We start from the raw sequence: 15,507 nt of genomic DNA on the forward strand, positions 1-15,507 counted from the left end.
CTTGACAAATAAAATTAATTTTTTTTAAAAAATGGTTGAATTCAGAAAAATCTCCCAAGTCACAGACTTGGCTGTTAGAAATAGTATTTTTACATGGTTTCACTCTCAGCCTTTCCAGGTGGACTAGATAGGAAAATTAAGCAAATGATATAATTCAACTTTATTGTAAGTCTCCATTAACAGAATCTTGCAAATGCCTTTCCCACTATCTCTTTTACAGCTCAATAAGCTAGTGAGAAACCTTTCTCAAGCTCTTTGTCTCTTATCTGATTGTTTCCCAGGCAGCATCTCTCCCCTCCTGCCCTAAAGTTATTCCCCTGTACCATTCAGATTCAAGGTAAGGTGATGTCAGTATGATGATATTTGGTTGTATATCTTTAGCAAATGCCAGTAAGGAAATGAATGAATAGTCCTTACCTATTGTCTGTTAGGAACTGGATGGAAGGATGTACAGACTGTACCACTATTTCAACAAGACTGAGTTTCTGATGCTGACTTGGCTTTAGATGGAGCTTTACTTCCTCTGAAGCAGCCAGTTAGTTTTCAGTTTGATATATCACCAAAACATAATGGATATAAAAAATATTAACAGAAGAAGTAAATGAAGTATAGCTCTAACTTGTTTTCAATAATCTACAGTACTACTTTTTCTAACAAAAAAATAGTCTGGTAAATTGCAATAAGAATTCCTCTCCACCATCACCATTCCCCCCCCCCCCCCAAATACAGTGGTATCTATACTTATGAACTTAATTCCTTCCGTGACCAAGTTCTTAAGCAGAAAAGTTTGTAAGAAGGAGCAATTTTCCCCATCGGAATCAATGGGGAAACCACAGGGAGGGTGGAGGCCCTGTTTCCTCCCAGTATATTCCTAGAGAGGCCCCATGGAGGCTTCTCCCTGCCTCTTCCGGTTACAGTTTCGGAGGCTCGGGTTTATAAGTGGGAAATAGTTCTTGAGAAGAGGGGGGGAAATCTTGAACTCCCTTCTTATCTAGAAAAGTTTGTAAGTAGAGGCATTTGTAGGTAGAGGTACCACTGTATAGTAATTTAGCCTTACAACTTCCATAAGCATATATTGTGCAATCAATAAAAGATGGCTCTTTTTCTAGATATATATTCTAGGTAGAAGATAGAGTATAGGGATCAACAATAATGGTTTCTAAGACAAATATCTTCATGAACAAAATGTTAATATTTAAAAGTTCAATATACAATATTTTGACCCATGCTTAAGTGGTCAGCTACAAATCCCAGTTGCTCTCTGCAAGTTAGTTTTTAATGGTTGTGTTTTGCTGTAAGCTGCTTAGCTTCTTTTCTCTCATTCGTAATAGCTTTCTTTGAATGATATAGTTAGATGGCTAGGTGAGATTGAAGGAGCTAGTATTATCCTTAGTGTAATGTCAAAGCACTATGAAACCAACTCAGCCATAGGATTAGATTGCTTGATCTGCTGCTACTATTGCTATCTTACTTAATGATTTATTTCTGCAACAATTATTTGAGAGTAAGACTAATTTGGCTTTCTTCCAGTTAATTTCTATAATGTTTGTTGTGTTGTTTAATATCTTTTAGATTAAAATGTCTTCAAATATCACTGAGCGCATTTTAGAAAAAGCATGCTTTCTGTCTGTTTTATGCACTGCCGTTCCCTTTTACATTGAATGATAATCAATTAATTACAATGGTCCATCCAATATATATATCTAGTATAAGTTTACTCACCGTTAATGAATAAGAATGAAAATATTAGATTGAGAGTAGAATTTCAGTTTGGCTAACATAAACTAACCTTCTACTGTATTTAAAACTCCAAGTTTTCTTCGTAAAATTAAAAAAAATAGAACACTATTAAGATTAATAGAAAATATTAATCAATGTTTCTATTTTTTCAAAATATAATTTTGGACTAAGTGCAGCAGGCACATTTTAAAAATATTATTTAAAGGTCAGACAAATTTACAGTTCTATTCCTCTTATCATTATATTTTCATATGTTTAATATACTTGCTTTACATTTCCTAAGTAAGAAGGGAAAAGAGTCTTTAAAATCTATAATTGTTATATTTAATAAAATAAATGCTTTCCTATTTTTGAAAAATCATTGCCTGTTGAATCAATTTTTTTTTACCGTGATTCACTTGTGGATGTTCTGCCGGCGTGTTTCAACCACCCATAATTACAGGGTAATTAGTCCAGGAAGACACACACCACACAATAAAAGGAAAACCCAAAAGTTTTTATAAACAGAAAAACAGAAACAGCTCCCTTTTTAAATGTCAAAGGGATTTTCTGGCACATACAAGGCACAGGTTAAATGCAATCCAATTGCTCACCCAATAACTGGGAAATTGAGTCCAATTCTAAAGTCCAGAGAGTCCACACACAATCTTGAACAGCACAAAAACCACGATCTTGATGAAACAATGAATCAGATAAACTGCCATGAGGCTAAAACACCAGGCTGCACTTTTATCTGTAGCACTAATTACAGCAGCCCCACCCAAACACAGGTGGCCTCATTTTCTCTTGTAATAATCCTTCAGTTGTTGTCTCCTATGCATCACTCTATGCATGCGTGGATGTCATTAATTCTTGTTCAGAATCCAGGGATGATACAGATGATTGATCTCCTCCTGGGCTGTCTGCCAAACTCCCCTCTTCCCTGTCACTCACGCTTCCTTGGTCAGAGGAGGCTTCGTCGGCAGATTCCATCGGGAGCAAAACAGGCCTGAAGCATGTGGATGTTTTCCCCACATCCACCTGCATATTCCTTAGGGCAGGAGCTGGGCCAGAGTTAATCAGAACAGTGGGTAAGTCACTTCATGTCGCCAATTGTTGAATCCTTGTAGAAAGTAAACTGCGCAGGCCGGGAACAGTTGGAACGGTTTATTAATACAGAGAATTGATGTAACGGTTAATGGAACAATATTAATAATAACATGGCCATGCCTGGCAGCTATTTATATCCCTGCTGCCAGGCTGGGCCAACCAATCTGGGATGAGCATTTTTCCGCCCAGGAATTAAGGGGCGGGTAACTAAGCTTAACTGCCTACCAGACACAACATTGCCTCTACTACAATCAAACAAAAACAAATATGGGGTAGGATGGGGAAAAATATTATATTCTTCTACTTAAACCCCTTCTCCATCTACATTATGTAATTGCTTACAGCAAAGGTTCATTTGTTTCTAGGAATAATTTCCTTACCATGAGATATTGAATGATCAAATTATTATTGTTGTTCTTATTGTTATTGTTATTATTATAGTAGAAAAAAACTGAAATATAGAATAGAATAACAGAGAGGGCTTCTAGTCCTGCTCAGGCAGGAAACATACCATTTCAGACAAATTGTTGTCCAATCTGTTCTTCTGTGATTTCTGATTGTGAAACCTCTCCACAACATCCCCACAACTTCTGATTGTGAAACAATCAATCAATATCTATTTATGGTCCAAGACTAAACATAATAAAAGACCAACATACAGTATCTATAATTTCTTTTATTACTTGGAAATTATGAAACATTTAGCGGAGGAGGAAACAGATGATTTCTAACAGTTAGATCTATTGATAAAACATTTTGCAACTTGTTAGATATTTCTGAAGGCTCACCATCTAGAGCAGCGATTCTCAACCTGTGGGTCGCGACCCCTTTGGGGGTCAAACAACCGTTTCATAGAAGTCGCCTAAGACCATTGGAAATACATATTTCCAATGGTGTTAGGAACCTAGTCACCGCTCCTCTATTTGTCTCCAGGCGGGTCCACTCACATTCAAATAGACTACTGAAAAAAAAATCTGTACCATGGGAACTTCTGAGCATGCAGAGAAACCGAATTTTTGGCATTGCACATGCATCGCCATCTTGTTTTGGGGTTTTTTTGTAGGTTTTTTAAAATGTCAGCACTGTGCATGTGGGCATTTGTAAACCTCATGCGCAGCCATAAGGCACGGCCACGCAGCGCAGAAAGAAACAAACCGGCAGCAAAGTGGAACCATCCCTGAGTATCCTAATAATTTTATTATTTTATGGTTAGGAATCACCACAACATGAGGAACTGTATTAAAAGGTTACAGCATTAGCAAGGTTGATAAACACTGATCTAGAGTGTAGGTGTCAAACTCATGGGTTCACATTTCCGTCATCCAGCCCACAGGCTGCCAGTTAGATACCTCTGACCTAGAGGAAGGATAATAGCTTCCAAATAATGGAAATTAGAGTTCTTAACAATAAGAAATATTAAAAATGATTGCTGTAAAGTATACAGTGTATATTTAATAGTACACATCAATAGATTTGGGTCTGAACAAAAACTAAATTCAGTTTTTATATAAGTGGGTTATTTATCTAGCAATTGGCTTACTAATAGGTAGTATCTTAATTTGAGCCACCTACAATGTTAAATAAATATCTAGTGAAAGACTAGGGAGGAAATGTGTTTGTACTATAAAAAGGCTGGGAGCTTTTGGTTCAGTTATTATGAATATCTAGTTGCAAATCCTTTGCTTTGGCTCCACCAGGTCTTTCTCAAGTCCCAAAGCATTTAGTGCTGACAGGCTAAGGCTGAAATGTGCCCAATTATCATTAATTTCTCTTCTAAGGTTGAAAGAGAACCTATCTAGGAAGGTTCTCTTTCAATCTTAGAAGGTTGGAATTAGAGAAGATCCCAAATAAACATGCTTCAATCAGAATTTAGGACAACAAAATCAAGTTCCCTCTCCCAGAAAAAATGCAACCTAATTTTAGTCATGTTAAAGCCTGATAATTCTAATCATCTTACTTTTACTAAATTTTCCAAGAATTTTGACTGGAATGCTTCTAACCTAGGATACTCTATAAATGCATAGCTAAGAACTATCTAGCATTGAACCCTGAATTTTGACTTTAAATAGTTAGTAGCAGCTGGGGCATAATTGTGACCAAATTCACATGAAAATTTAGTGGGGGATTTTTGCAAGGGATGCTTTGGGGGCTTTTACTAGAAGCTCTTTTGTTTGAGTAGATGAGCAGTATCCTCAAAATGTGAATCTAGATATCTAGATATTTAAAGAATTTTACCTGCTTGATGTTTCGTGTTAATCATCTTATTGGGGCTTTAAAACATTTCTTACAAAATACCGATACTACTTTTTATAGTTCTCTATAAATTATAAACTACTTCACATTTTACCTTTTTCTTTTTATATTTCTCACTTATTTCTTTTTCTGTATTTCATCAACTTCTCCATCTTGAAGTTTCTTGGTTCCTTTCCTTTCAACATGTTCACTATGCCTTCAAATGTTTCATCTTGCGATTCAGTTCTTTTTTATTCTGTTTAAATGATCAAGCGAGCAGATGACTCATACTGGTCACTTACTTTTATATTTGATCTCTCATGAGTCATTCTTAATTCTATTTCTTCAGTCTCACCACATATTGCCTCACCACATAAACCTGTTAAGCATCCTTCACCCAACAGATTTTTATATTTTTCCTGTTGTATCGAAGTCTCACTTCCATATAGCAAAGATGGTAGAACCACTTTCTTATACAACTAATATTAATTCCTCACAATATATTACATACTACTACTACCTATCAGCATTTGCAGATCTTAAATTTTCTCCATGTTCTTATCTTTACAATGACCACAGATGTGCAAGAAATCAGTAGGGGATCAGGTGTGACTTCCAACCTGACTTGCCCATTGAGTTTCCATGCGGGAAGCTGACACTGAGGATCAGAAATTCCCCCACCATTCCTTCTTTCCTCCCTCCCTCCCTCCCTAGCAGTAATTCATAAGCTTGGCTGCAACTCAGTTGTATTTTTGATGTCTTTAAAATGTATTTTGTTTCAGCTGAAGTGCTGTAAGATAGAGTGATTATAGGTAAAAAAACCTGGTGTCATTGTGAAGTAATTAACAGTTTTTTCTACTGAAAAGAGTCTTGTGATGCCCACTGACTCCTGTGATTGCTTATTGATCAGGGAGTTATGATACTGAGACAAGCCATTGTTATAGGTTCAGTTATCAAAGTAGTACATTGCCAAATAATGTGACCTTTCAACATGGGATCAAGATGGGAATAAAGTAGAAATTGTACACAGCGGTAAATCCAGCAACCTAAAGCTAGATGGATTCTTGTCCATGCCAGTGCTATATACTTGCTGCCCGAAGAATATTTCATCTGTGATTAAGTCTCTGTAATAAAATTAAAATTCTGAAATATTAATTCACAAAATATATAATTTTGTGAAACTGTGACTCAAAGACAAAAAACATTTGCTCTGAATTGGGAGAGCTGAATCAGATTTCTTTTTTTAAAAAAGCTGCACTTATTAACAACTTAACTTATTTTTTTTTTAAAAAGGGTTTTCTGTGGTCTCCTATAACTTCATTTATAACAAGAAATAAAAAATAAAAAGAATGAATAGTAATGGAATAACTCCCCAAAATTAGATAGAATGGAAAAAACAAAAATGTGCCTCTGTTCTTATAAGTGTGTGTGTGTGTGTGTGTGGATGGATGGATGGATGGATGGATAGATAGATAGATAGATAGATAGATAGATAGATAGATAGATAGATAGATAGATAGATAGGTAGATGATAGATAGATAGATAGATAGATAGATAGATAGATAGATAGATAGATAGATAGATAGATACTGAATATAGATATAGATAGTTTAAAAGTAGAGATAAGTTGAGATAAAAGTCTGGGACCATATTTTTTTAAGGCACCATTTACTGAACACCCAAATAGCTATCCTTCACAACCTATACAGCATGTTCATACTTAACATATTATATTTACAGCACAGCATTAATCTTCATTTCTGTAATAGTTCCTGCAGATTCAATTCAAAGACATCTGCCTGGTGCTAACATTACTTTTTCATGCCAAAGACATTTTTATTAGGTCTATGTGAAGCAACATATATTCCTTACTGAAGTGAAGAGGTTTTTACCTCAACAAAACAATTTGACCTTGAACTACTTCATGTCAGAACTGCAAGACAAGACTCCTCTCATCCTTTTCCCCTAGTACTGGTTTGAGCGTTTTCAGGCTGGGTGGCTTTGAAATTATATCCAGACTGAAAATGACATGGTCATTTGCTTTTAGAAGTAAAGGAATAATACATCTTCATGAAATACCTTTCAGGAATTGCTTCTTTAGAAATTCATTGAAGTCTAGTACATCAACATTTGCATGCTCACATTTTTATTAATATTCAGATTCAGATTTTACTAGTCTGAAGGTTGCTTTACTTTGCTTTTAGTTACTGCATTTTTAAAATACCTTTAGAGTTTTGTTCATTTATTAATATATAAAATCTATATATAATATGAAGAGCGCTATCAAAAACGTGCCTCTCTCCCATATCTATCTATATCAGTGTTTTTCAACCAGTGTGCTGTGGCACACTAGTGTGCCGTGAGACATGGTCAGGAAATTAAACGTGGTCCCCAAACTACGGCCCGCGTGCCGGATATGGCCCACAGAAGCCTTTTATCCGGCCCGCCGCCAGCCGTCTCCATAAACATTTCCCTCATAATCCCTTCAGCTATCAGGGACAGGAGGAGTGGAGGCACAGGGAACGCTCACTGACCAATCACCTTCTAGGATTCATCCCAACCACTAGCAATGAACCAATAGCAGGCCGCCTCTCATCCACACTCAGAAAGGTCCCCGCTCGGGCTACCGCGCACTTGTCATTGTGTGGCCACGGCAAGTAGTTGAAGCTGCTATTCCTCCCCATGGTCCCAATTTCTAAGCCTGATGAGGACTGGAGGTAAATGTTGCCACCACTAGATGAAGCCTCAGCTGGTTATAGCTATCCTGATGGTGTATATAGATATTTGACCTTTTTCTTTTTATAAGTGGCCCACAGAGGTTGATATACAATGCATCATAATGCATCATAATGTTATCTATATTGTATATGGCCTCCTGAAGGGTCATCTTCTTAAAGAGCTCAAATCTCTATATACACCATCAAAACAGACAGAACCAAGGCCCCTGCACCCAGCTGACCATGGGATTTGAACCCACAACCTCAGGGAGAACTCTTGTATTTATCAGAATCCTTACCTAGAAAGCAAACTTCTCAATCTGACAGTAGAAATGCTCTGAGGACTTATGATGTTACACAATTACCCAACATTTTCTAAAATTGATTTTGTCCAGTCTCTACAATATAGAGAGAGTATTTGCCAAATTGATTTGAACCCACAACCTTGGTGAAAGCTCCAGTATCTATTAGCGGGACTCTATATATGAGGGGTTACATGGGACTGTATATATGAAAGCTTTGTGTGTGTCTTTCTACAATTCCTGCCAGGATATCCCTTTTGTGTTCATCGAAACAGGTCCAGGTTTCACACTAAGTGAGTAAAAATACATTTAGAAACTATATTATTAACTATATGTATAATATGTACTATGTTAGAGTGTCATTTTGTGTCATTTTGGTTGGTGGCGTGCCCCAGGATTTTGTAAATGTAAAAAATGTGTCGCGGCTCAAAAAAGGTTGAAAAATCACTGATCTACAGTATATCTCCTTGTCACAATGTTTTAACTATTTATATTAGTGCTACATATTAAGGGAGAAACGGATATCAAAGTTATGACACAGGGTGCAGCCATATTAATTAAATGAGGTCAAATGTTTTTCTAGTAGCAGTAGCTGTTTTGATGGAATTTCATATTTAAAAAAAAACAACTTTCAGAAATCTTTCCTTTTATCCGGGAAAGTTAAAGTCAAATTTTTATTGCAAAGTAATAAACACTATTAATATTGTGTCCAATTGATTGATATTGAAAACTTTCATTAGTTCTTGTTTTTACTAAGATAAAGTTTCTTTTAATGATTTTTAAAATGGACAGTGCTGGCTGTTTTGAGTAGAATTTATGCTTATTTGTGCACTATATTCTGCAGAATAAATCCTACATTGAACAGTTTGAACTAGGAAACAGTTGAAACTAGGAACAGTTTGAACTAAGATCCATTTTCACATAGCAAATGTACCTTAGCAAAAACATATCAAAAGTTATTCTACTAAGTGCTCCTTACAAAACAGCTTTCCTGTGTTACCTTTTATTGTAAAGAGTAAGTTTCATCTTTGGTTTCACAGGTGAATTGTATTTGCCAAAGCTGTAATAAAATGTTGAACAATTAAGGAATAAAATAAAAGATAAAGATAAATAAAAAACAACACAGTTTTAATCTAATTTTATTATATTTGCATGTATTTTAGTTATTATTTTTCAACTAAATACAATTAATAGTATTTTTATCAACCTGTAATGATTCGAAGATCGTTTCTATAAACATAGCATTTTTACTGATATCTGCATTTGGAATTGCTAACATTTACTTAAAAGAAACTTCATCCATTGATCATACAATCTGTATACTAATGCCCGACCGGCGGCTTAAACCACCGGCCGAAATTGCAGGGGGACGCTGCTGGCGGCTCTATGGAGCCCTGAACCTCCGGTTTTCGGCAAAACCGGAAGTTTGGCTTCTGGCAGCGTGCCAAATAGGCAAGCTGCCTTCTGGAGGCAAGGGGAGGTCCTTAATTGCCCTATTTAAGGGTGATCCAAACAGGACCTCCTGCTTGCCTTGACTGACCGAAGCGAACACCCGCCCACCCTCCGCTATCAACAGTGTGTCTTTAGGAGGTCGCTTCGGGGCCGAATAAGAATTTTTTGCGGCCTCCCCTTTAGAGGCGGCCATTTTTTCGCCTATTCCACACTGACGGTACGGATGGAATGGTTAGGGGGTGTGGCGCTCATAGATGTTAAAATAGGCTTCCCTTTGGTCACTGGGGTTGGCAGGTTAGGGGCGGAAATGGGCAGTAGAAGCGACTGGGCATGCTCCTTTGGGCATCCTTTTAAAGGGTGATGGACCGCCTCTCTCCAGGAACTAGAGGTTAGAACAACGTCAGGGATTGGAGAGAGGATGCCCATGAGACTCACCGGATCCAATTCCCCTTGGGGATTGGAGGGTGAGCTCCTCCCACATGGCAAAGGGGCGTGGTTCGGATCCAGGTGAAGGTGGCTACCTTCACCTGGTTCAGCAAGGAGTTTTGCCCAATGTTGCCAAGAAAGGTTCTGGCAGGAATTTCCGCCCCGTTAGTTTTGGCCTCTGCAGGTTCTTAGTTATAATTGAATTTAAATATTTAAATTTACGTATTTAAAGTTACGTTATTTAAATTTATGTTACTTTAATAAAATGACCCTTTATTTAATCGACACTATGTCTCAGCGTCTTTACTCCGCTTCCGCGGCAATGTTTCTTTAGGGGATAAATATTTCAAGAAAGCCAAATTGGTGTAATGGTTATTAGGTTAGAAACCAGGAGACTATGGGTCTCCTAGATCTAGGGGATTATAAGGCACAAGCCAGCTTGGTGACCTGTCTTTCATCCCTGTGAAGGAGGCAATATCAAACCCATTTCAAAAGGGAGAAAAATATTTTCAAAAAAGCTGCAGGGACTTGTCAATGCAGTTATCAAAAATTGACATTGACTTGAATCCATACATACATTTTTTAAGAATTACTGTTCAGTGTTCATTAAATAACATCCAGTACGAAGATATAAATACAGTACAGTGGTACCTCATGATACAAACCCCTCGTCTTACGAACAACCCGAGATACGAACCCGGGGTTCAGAAATTTTTTGCCTCTTCTTACGAACTTTTTTCTTCTTACGAACACGATCCCGGGTCCGTGGCTCTCTAACTGCGCGTGCGCAAACTTACTGATGCAGGGATTCTCCTGCCTTGAGACTACCCCAGGGGATTTCCAATTCGTTTCCCGCAGCCCCGCCCCTCAATTCCCTGCCGAAAATACAAAGCCGGGCTGCCAATGCTGCTGCCGAAGGAGGCTGGAGCCTCCCGTTCTCTCCCCCACCTCGCCGCCCCTCGTTGATTCCTATGGGCAACATTGTTTCGTCTTACGAACTTTTCACCTTACGAACCTCCTCCTGGAACCAATTAAGTTCGTATCATGAGGTACCACTGTATATGGTAAATTTTAAATTGTCCCACTCTCTAGTATAAGCATAGTATGCCATTTGCACCTATGTTTAATCATATTACTTATAATATGCTTTTAATTATGCATGTAAAGATACTGTTTGGAATCATTCTGAAATTTGAAAAATGTCCAGGAGAGCACATTAACGCTTGACAGCTTGCTAATTTTATTGCTCTTCACTCACTTTTCTTTGCCTTCTTTATTATTTTTAACTTACTGTGTATTTGCTGGTTATTTGCTGTGTTCTGTATATTGCTGACCAGCACTGTTTTGTGGCTAAAAGATTGTCAGTCAGCAGAGTTCAAAATGAAATATATAAAAACCTCCTCAGGTGGTTTCAAAATTTAGTTTCTGTCATGTTAGTGCAAATCCCTGACTTCAGGGAGCCATGACTTGAATGGTGGCATTTCAGCTGTAATCTCTGCTTGCTGACTGCTGCTACAAGAATAAAAATTTGAGCCATAATATTTAATGAAATCCCTTCAGATTAAGCACTCACTGTTCGGAAAAGAAATGTTATCAAGTTGTGTACTAATTAGCATAAGGGTTGATTTTTTTTTTAGGGAGAGAGTGTCCAAGAGACAGAACTATGAGTCCATCAATAATTTACATTTTTGTTACCTGGTATTTGGGATTCTGTTGCCATAGCAATCCATCTGTGCCTGAACGGATAGTAGTTTACATGGAGGTTGTGATGGGATCCACATTTAAACTGTGTGACAATCTATAGATCTGTGCTGTAACTTCTTTTGGCTCTGGTAAATCATTGCTCATTTTTACAAAGTATTTTATAGTTTCTTTAAATAAAGAAGTATAAAAATAAAGAAGTTAAAATTACAGACACAGAAGTTTTATTAAATGCACTGTGTAAAGTTAGCATTACATGCTGTTTACAACTGAACATTTTTCTAGGAGATTAAAATGCAACAGAGATTATGATAGGATCTGGATTTACTCAGAAAGAATCCTGCTACTACATGCATTTTGGATTATGAACTGAGACTACTGTCTAGATTATTAGTATCTTCTTCAGAGTTTTGCTGCCTAAAGGAAAGAATGCTTTATGATTTTCTTCCTTCATATTAGAACCAGCAGTTAAAATATAATGTTGATACAACACACACCTACCACTTCTTGCCTTTCATATTTTGCTGGCCTTTCATATTTTCAGTTGAAATAGACCATTTATCCGAGTGAACAAGCCCAAGGACATTTTGTTCACTTTGAACATTTCTTGGATTGTTTTTCTATATAAATAATATAGGAATATGTGATGCTTATTCTTTTACTGGATGGTTGCCTCTCTGTTCCTGTCATTGTATACATCCAAACTATGCAACCAGGATGATCATTGTATAGCAAATTTAGGCAGATGGAGAGTTCATTGGTAATTTCCACCGTTTGTCATCTAAGGGCCATTTCAGAGTTTATGAGCCAAATAGCCAGGACTATTTATCTTTCTATTGCTTCCTAAAAAAGTATCAAAGTAAAATGAAAACAGTATATGTTAATAGTCCAGCTATCAATTTAAGGAGGAAATGCTTGTAGTCGTTCCATGCGTTGATTGATAGAGAATTTTTTGTACTATATTTTTATGATACGATAAAGTTATTCTGTTTTATATGCTATATATAAAATCTCATTAGTAAGCACATAACAAACCAAAAGAGCACAGAAAATCTTAACAATATTTAATTTACATATCAGTTTAATTTTAGGGAAACTATCTATTTGTTACAGTTTCTAAATATAGCAGTTCATTTTATTCAAGTTTACTGATGAGCAGAAAGTTACTTCCCACTTGTAAAGTTAAAGTTCAATCCTTGCAGTGGCAGATTTCAGGACACAAAGAGAAAATACAGTACCTGCTACGAAATTTGTGTAGGTGTCAGGAAAGGCATCCAGCCAATAAACTGTCAGTTCCAATCAGTCACCCCAACTCCACCCCGAAGCAAAGATATTAAAGTGTCATAAAAAGAAAAAAAAATCAAGACTACTACACGGCTGAGCATTTTGAACGTTTCCCAATATTTTTTTTAGACATAGAATCATAGAAATGGAAGGGGTCACTGAGGAATCCAAGGCTGTTTGCTTTCTATAGGGAGTGGTGATAGGGAGGTGTGCTACTGCCCGGATCAGGGGGAGCACAGTGGAGTAGTAAAAATGGAGCTCCACCCCAGAGCACCCAATTTGTACTGAAAGATGTTGAAGAAAATGTAGGGCATCCTGCATAAGCCAAGCCTACAGTGTGATAGTAAAATTTTTGGTAGCCCTTCACTGGGTACCCACTATAATGATATAATCTCATATTAGGAATTCACATACACCATGCAATTTTATTTTCTAAATATAGTGGATTGATGACACATATAAGTAGATAAATTCCAAAAAAATCTGTTATTCTATTAGTTCTTTGTATGTACTCATTCAGCATACAATGCCAAGGGTTTTTTTTTCCATTTCCTTCTGCTGTTGACTAATTCCTTCATTCTATTTGTCTTCAGGCTTCACCAGAATCAAATCTCAGTGAAACCACTCATCCCAATCCATAGAATCTTATGAGTAAATTAAACATATAATGCACATTATGTACTTGATTGTTCTAGAGTCTTGAAAGAATTCTTTCTAGTTATAAAAATACACTGATGTGATATTATAAAAGGCAGGCAGTTATAGCTAAAATCATTATACTGTATTCTATTTCTCATGAAAACAAAAGATTTTTAAAAAACTGAAATATTATTAAAATGAATTCAGGATCTTGTAGTTGACAGATGTTGCAATAACAGTTTAGGAAATAGAGTTGTCATTACAAGATTTCACCCTGTGCGGCAGACTCAAAGGAAACATAGCCATGGATGGCTGATTTAATGTTCCAGTATGTTATATAAAGAATTATTGGTTAAATATAAGAAGAGAGAAATAAATGGACATTATTTTTACAAAATAATATTTTATTGTCCCTGTTTTTTATGAGAAAGCAATGATTTCAGGATTATGAGACTGATTAAAATTTAAATATCTGTATTATTGATTTTTAACTTTCCTTACACTACGTTTATATTTTTAAAAAATATTACAGTGTTGTTTAAAAAAATATATCCATTTAAATCAGTTTTTTCTCCGTCTCAGGTTCTCCTGTCTATTATCCTCAACAGAGTTTTGCAAGGCCAAAACTTAAACGTTAATAGCAAACCATGTAAGCCATGTGACTGCAAATTAATTTTGCAATGGAAGAAACACTCCTTTATTATGATTTTCTAATGTGGTTATGTCAGAAAAGCTGATGTAGACCCCAACTACATCTTTACCATATCAAAGTTCATTAATAACTGTGACCCTTACAAAACAATACTTGGTTGTTGTTGTTTTTTTACAAAACATCTGTACAAACATGTTACAATAATAAGCAAATATAGCATTATGAAAGAAGCCTTTTTTTTCTCACTGAAGATTATCTATACATCTCCTATGCAAAACTCGAATTGTCTGTATAGAAAATGTGTGCCTTGTACCCAGCCTAAAAAATCATCTTTACCACCTCATCTCATAAATTAAATTGTACTGAAGATGGCAATGCATCGATTAATTTAAAATACCACAATACTATTTCACCTTTTCCTATAGTTGTGGCCAGTCAATATTAACTGTTGCAGATACTTGGCAAAGTAACATAAATATTATTATAGGCCAGGGATAGCCAGTCTGTGTCCCTAATCTCAATGGGATGGATTGATTTCCTGCGGACTTTGGTCTAAACTGCTGGCTGCAGAAGATCAGTTGAAGCCAAGACTTCTCTATTTCTACCATGCAGGTTTCTACTTGTGAAAGAAAGTAGAAAATATCAAAGGAAAAAAAGAGATGGTAGAAGGTAGGAAAACTACCCTTCTCTATATGATGACCTATTCTTTGGGGTTCTATCTTCTAACTACTTCTGTTACATGTTCCAGACTGATTCTTGACAAATCCTGATGAAATTTCATGATTGTACTACAAGTGCAGGAATTCTACCGCCTTCCAGATGTAGTTACTTATATAAACCCCTGAGTATTGGTCATACTGGGTTTCTCTATTATAGTCTGCCATTTTCATTTGATTGGTTTAAATTGTTAAATTCATTCCCAGGAAAGCCATAAGCTGCCCTTATTTGTTCTTCCATTCAGAACTATTTTTATAGAATAGTGTGGTTTTATATTGTTTAATATAGCCAGTAACATTTCCTTGGATGTTTTGTTCTTTCAGGAAGCTGAATTTAGAGAAAAAGAAGATATCTTGAATCACATCATCAACAGTAAGTCAGTTTTCACTGTACTTTAAAACACAGCATTTTGATTCAATTTTCTGTCCAGTCTAGTTTTCATTTTACTTCTTTACTTTTATGTATGAAATTAGTATGCCGTGGCTATGTAATATCCATCTTCTCTTCAAACTCAATTTCATTTCTGTGGAATGGATTTTTTAAAATTCATTTATT

The 15,507-nt window shown here is 36.3% G+C and overlaps 1 protein-coding gene across 1 annotated transcript in view; it reads left to right on the forward strand.

Annotated features, from left to right (window-relative positions):
• Positions 1 to 15,507, forward strand: part of LOC139168875 (synaptotagmin-1) — a 455,513-nt gene that overhangs the window by 49,779 nt on the left and 390,227 nt on the right. Inside the window, exon 2 of the mRNA XM_070754642.1 lies at positions 15,276 to 15,324. The gene's annotated coding sequence lies outside the window, so the exon portion shown is untranslated. The remainder of the gene's footprint in view (positions 1 to 15,275; positions 15,325 to 15,507) is intronic.

This window comes from Erythrolamprus reginae, chromosome 6 (genome assembly GCF_031021105.1).
Source record: "Erythrolamprus reginae isolate rEryReg1 chromosome 6, rEryReg1.hap1, whole genome shotgun sequence".
NCBI classification, from domain to species: domain Eukaryota; kingdom Metazoa; phylum Chordata; class Lepidosauria; order Squamata; family Dipsadidae; genus Erythrolamprus; species Erythrolamprus reginae.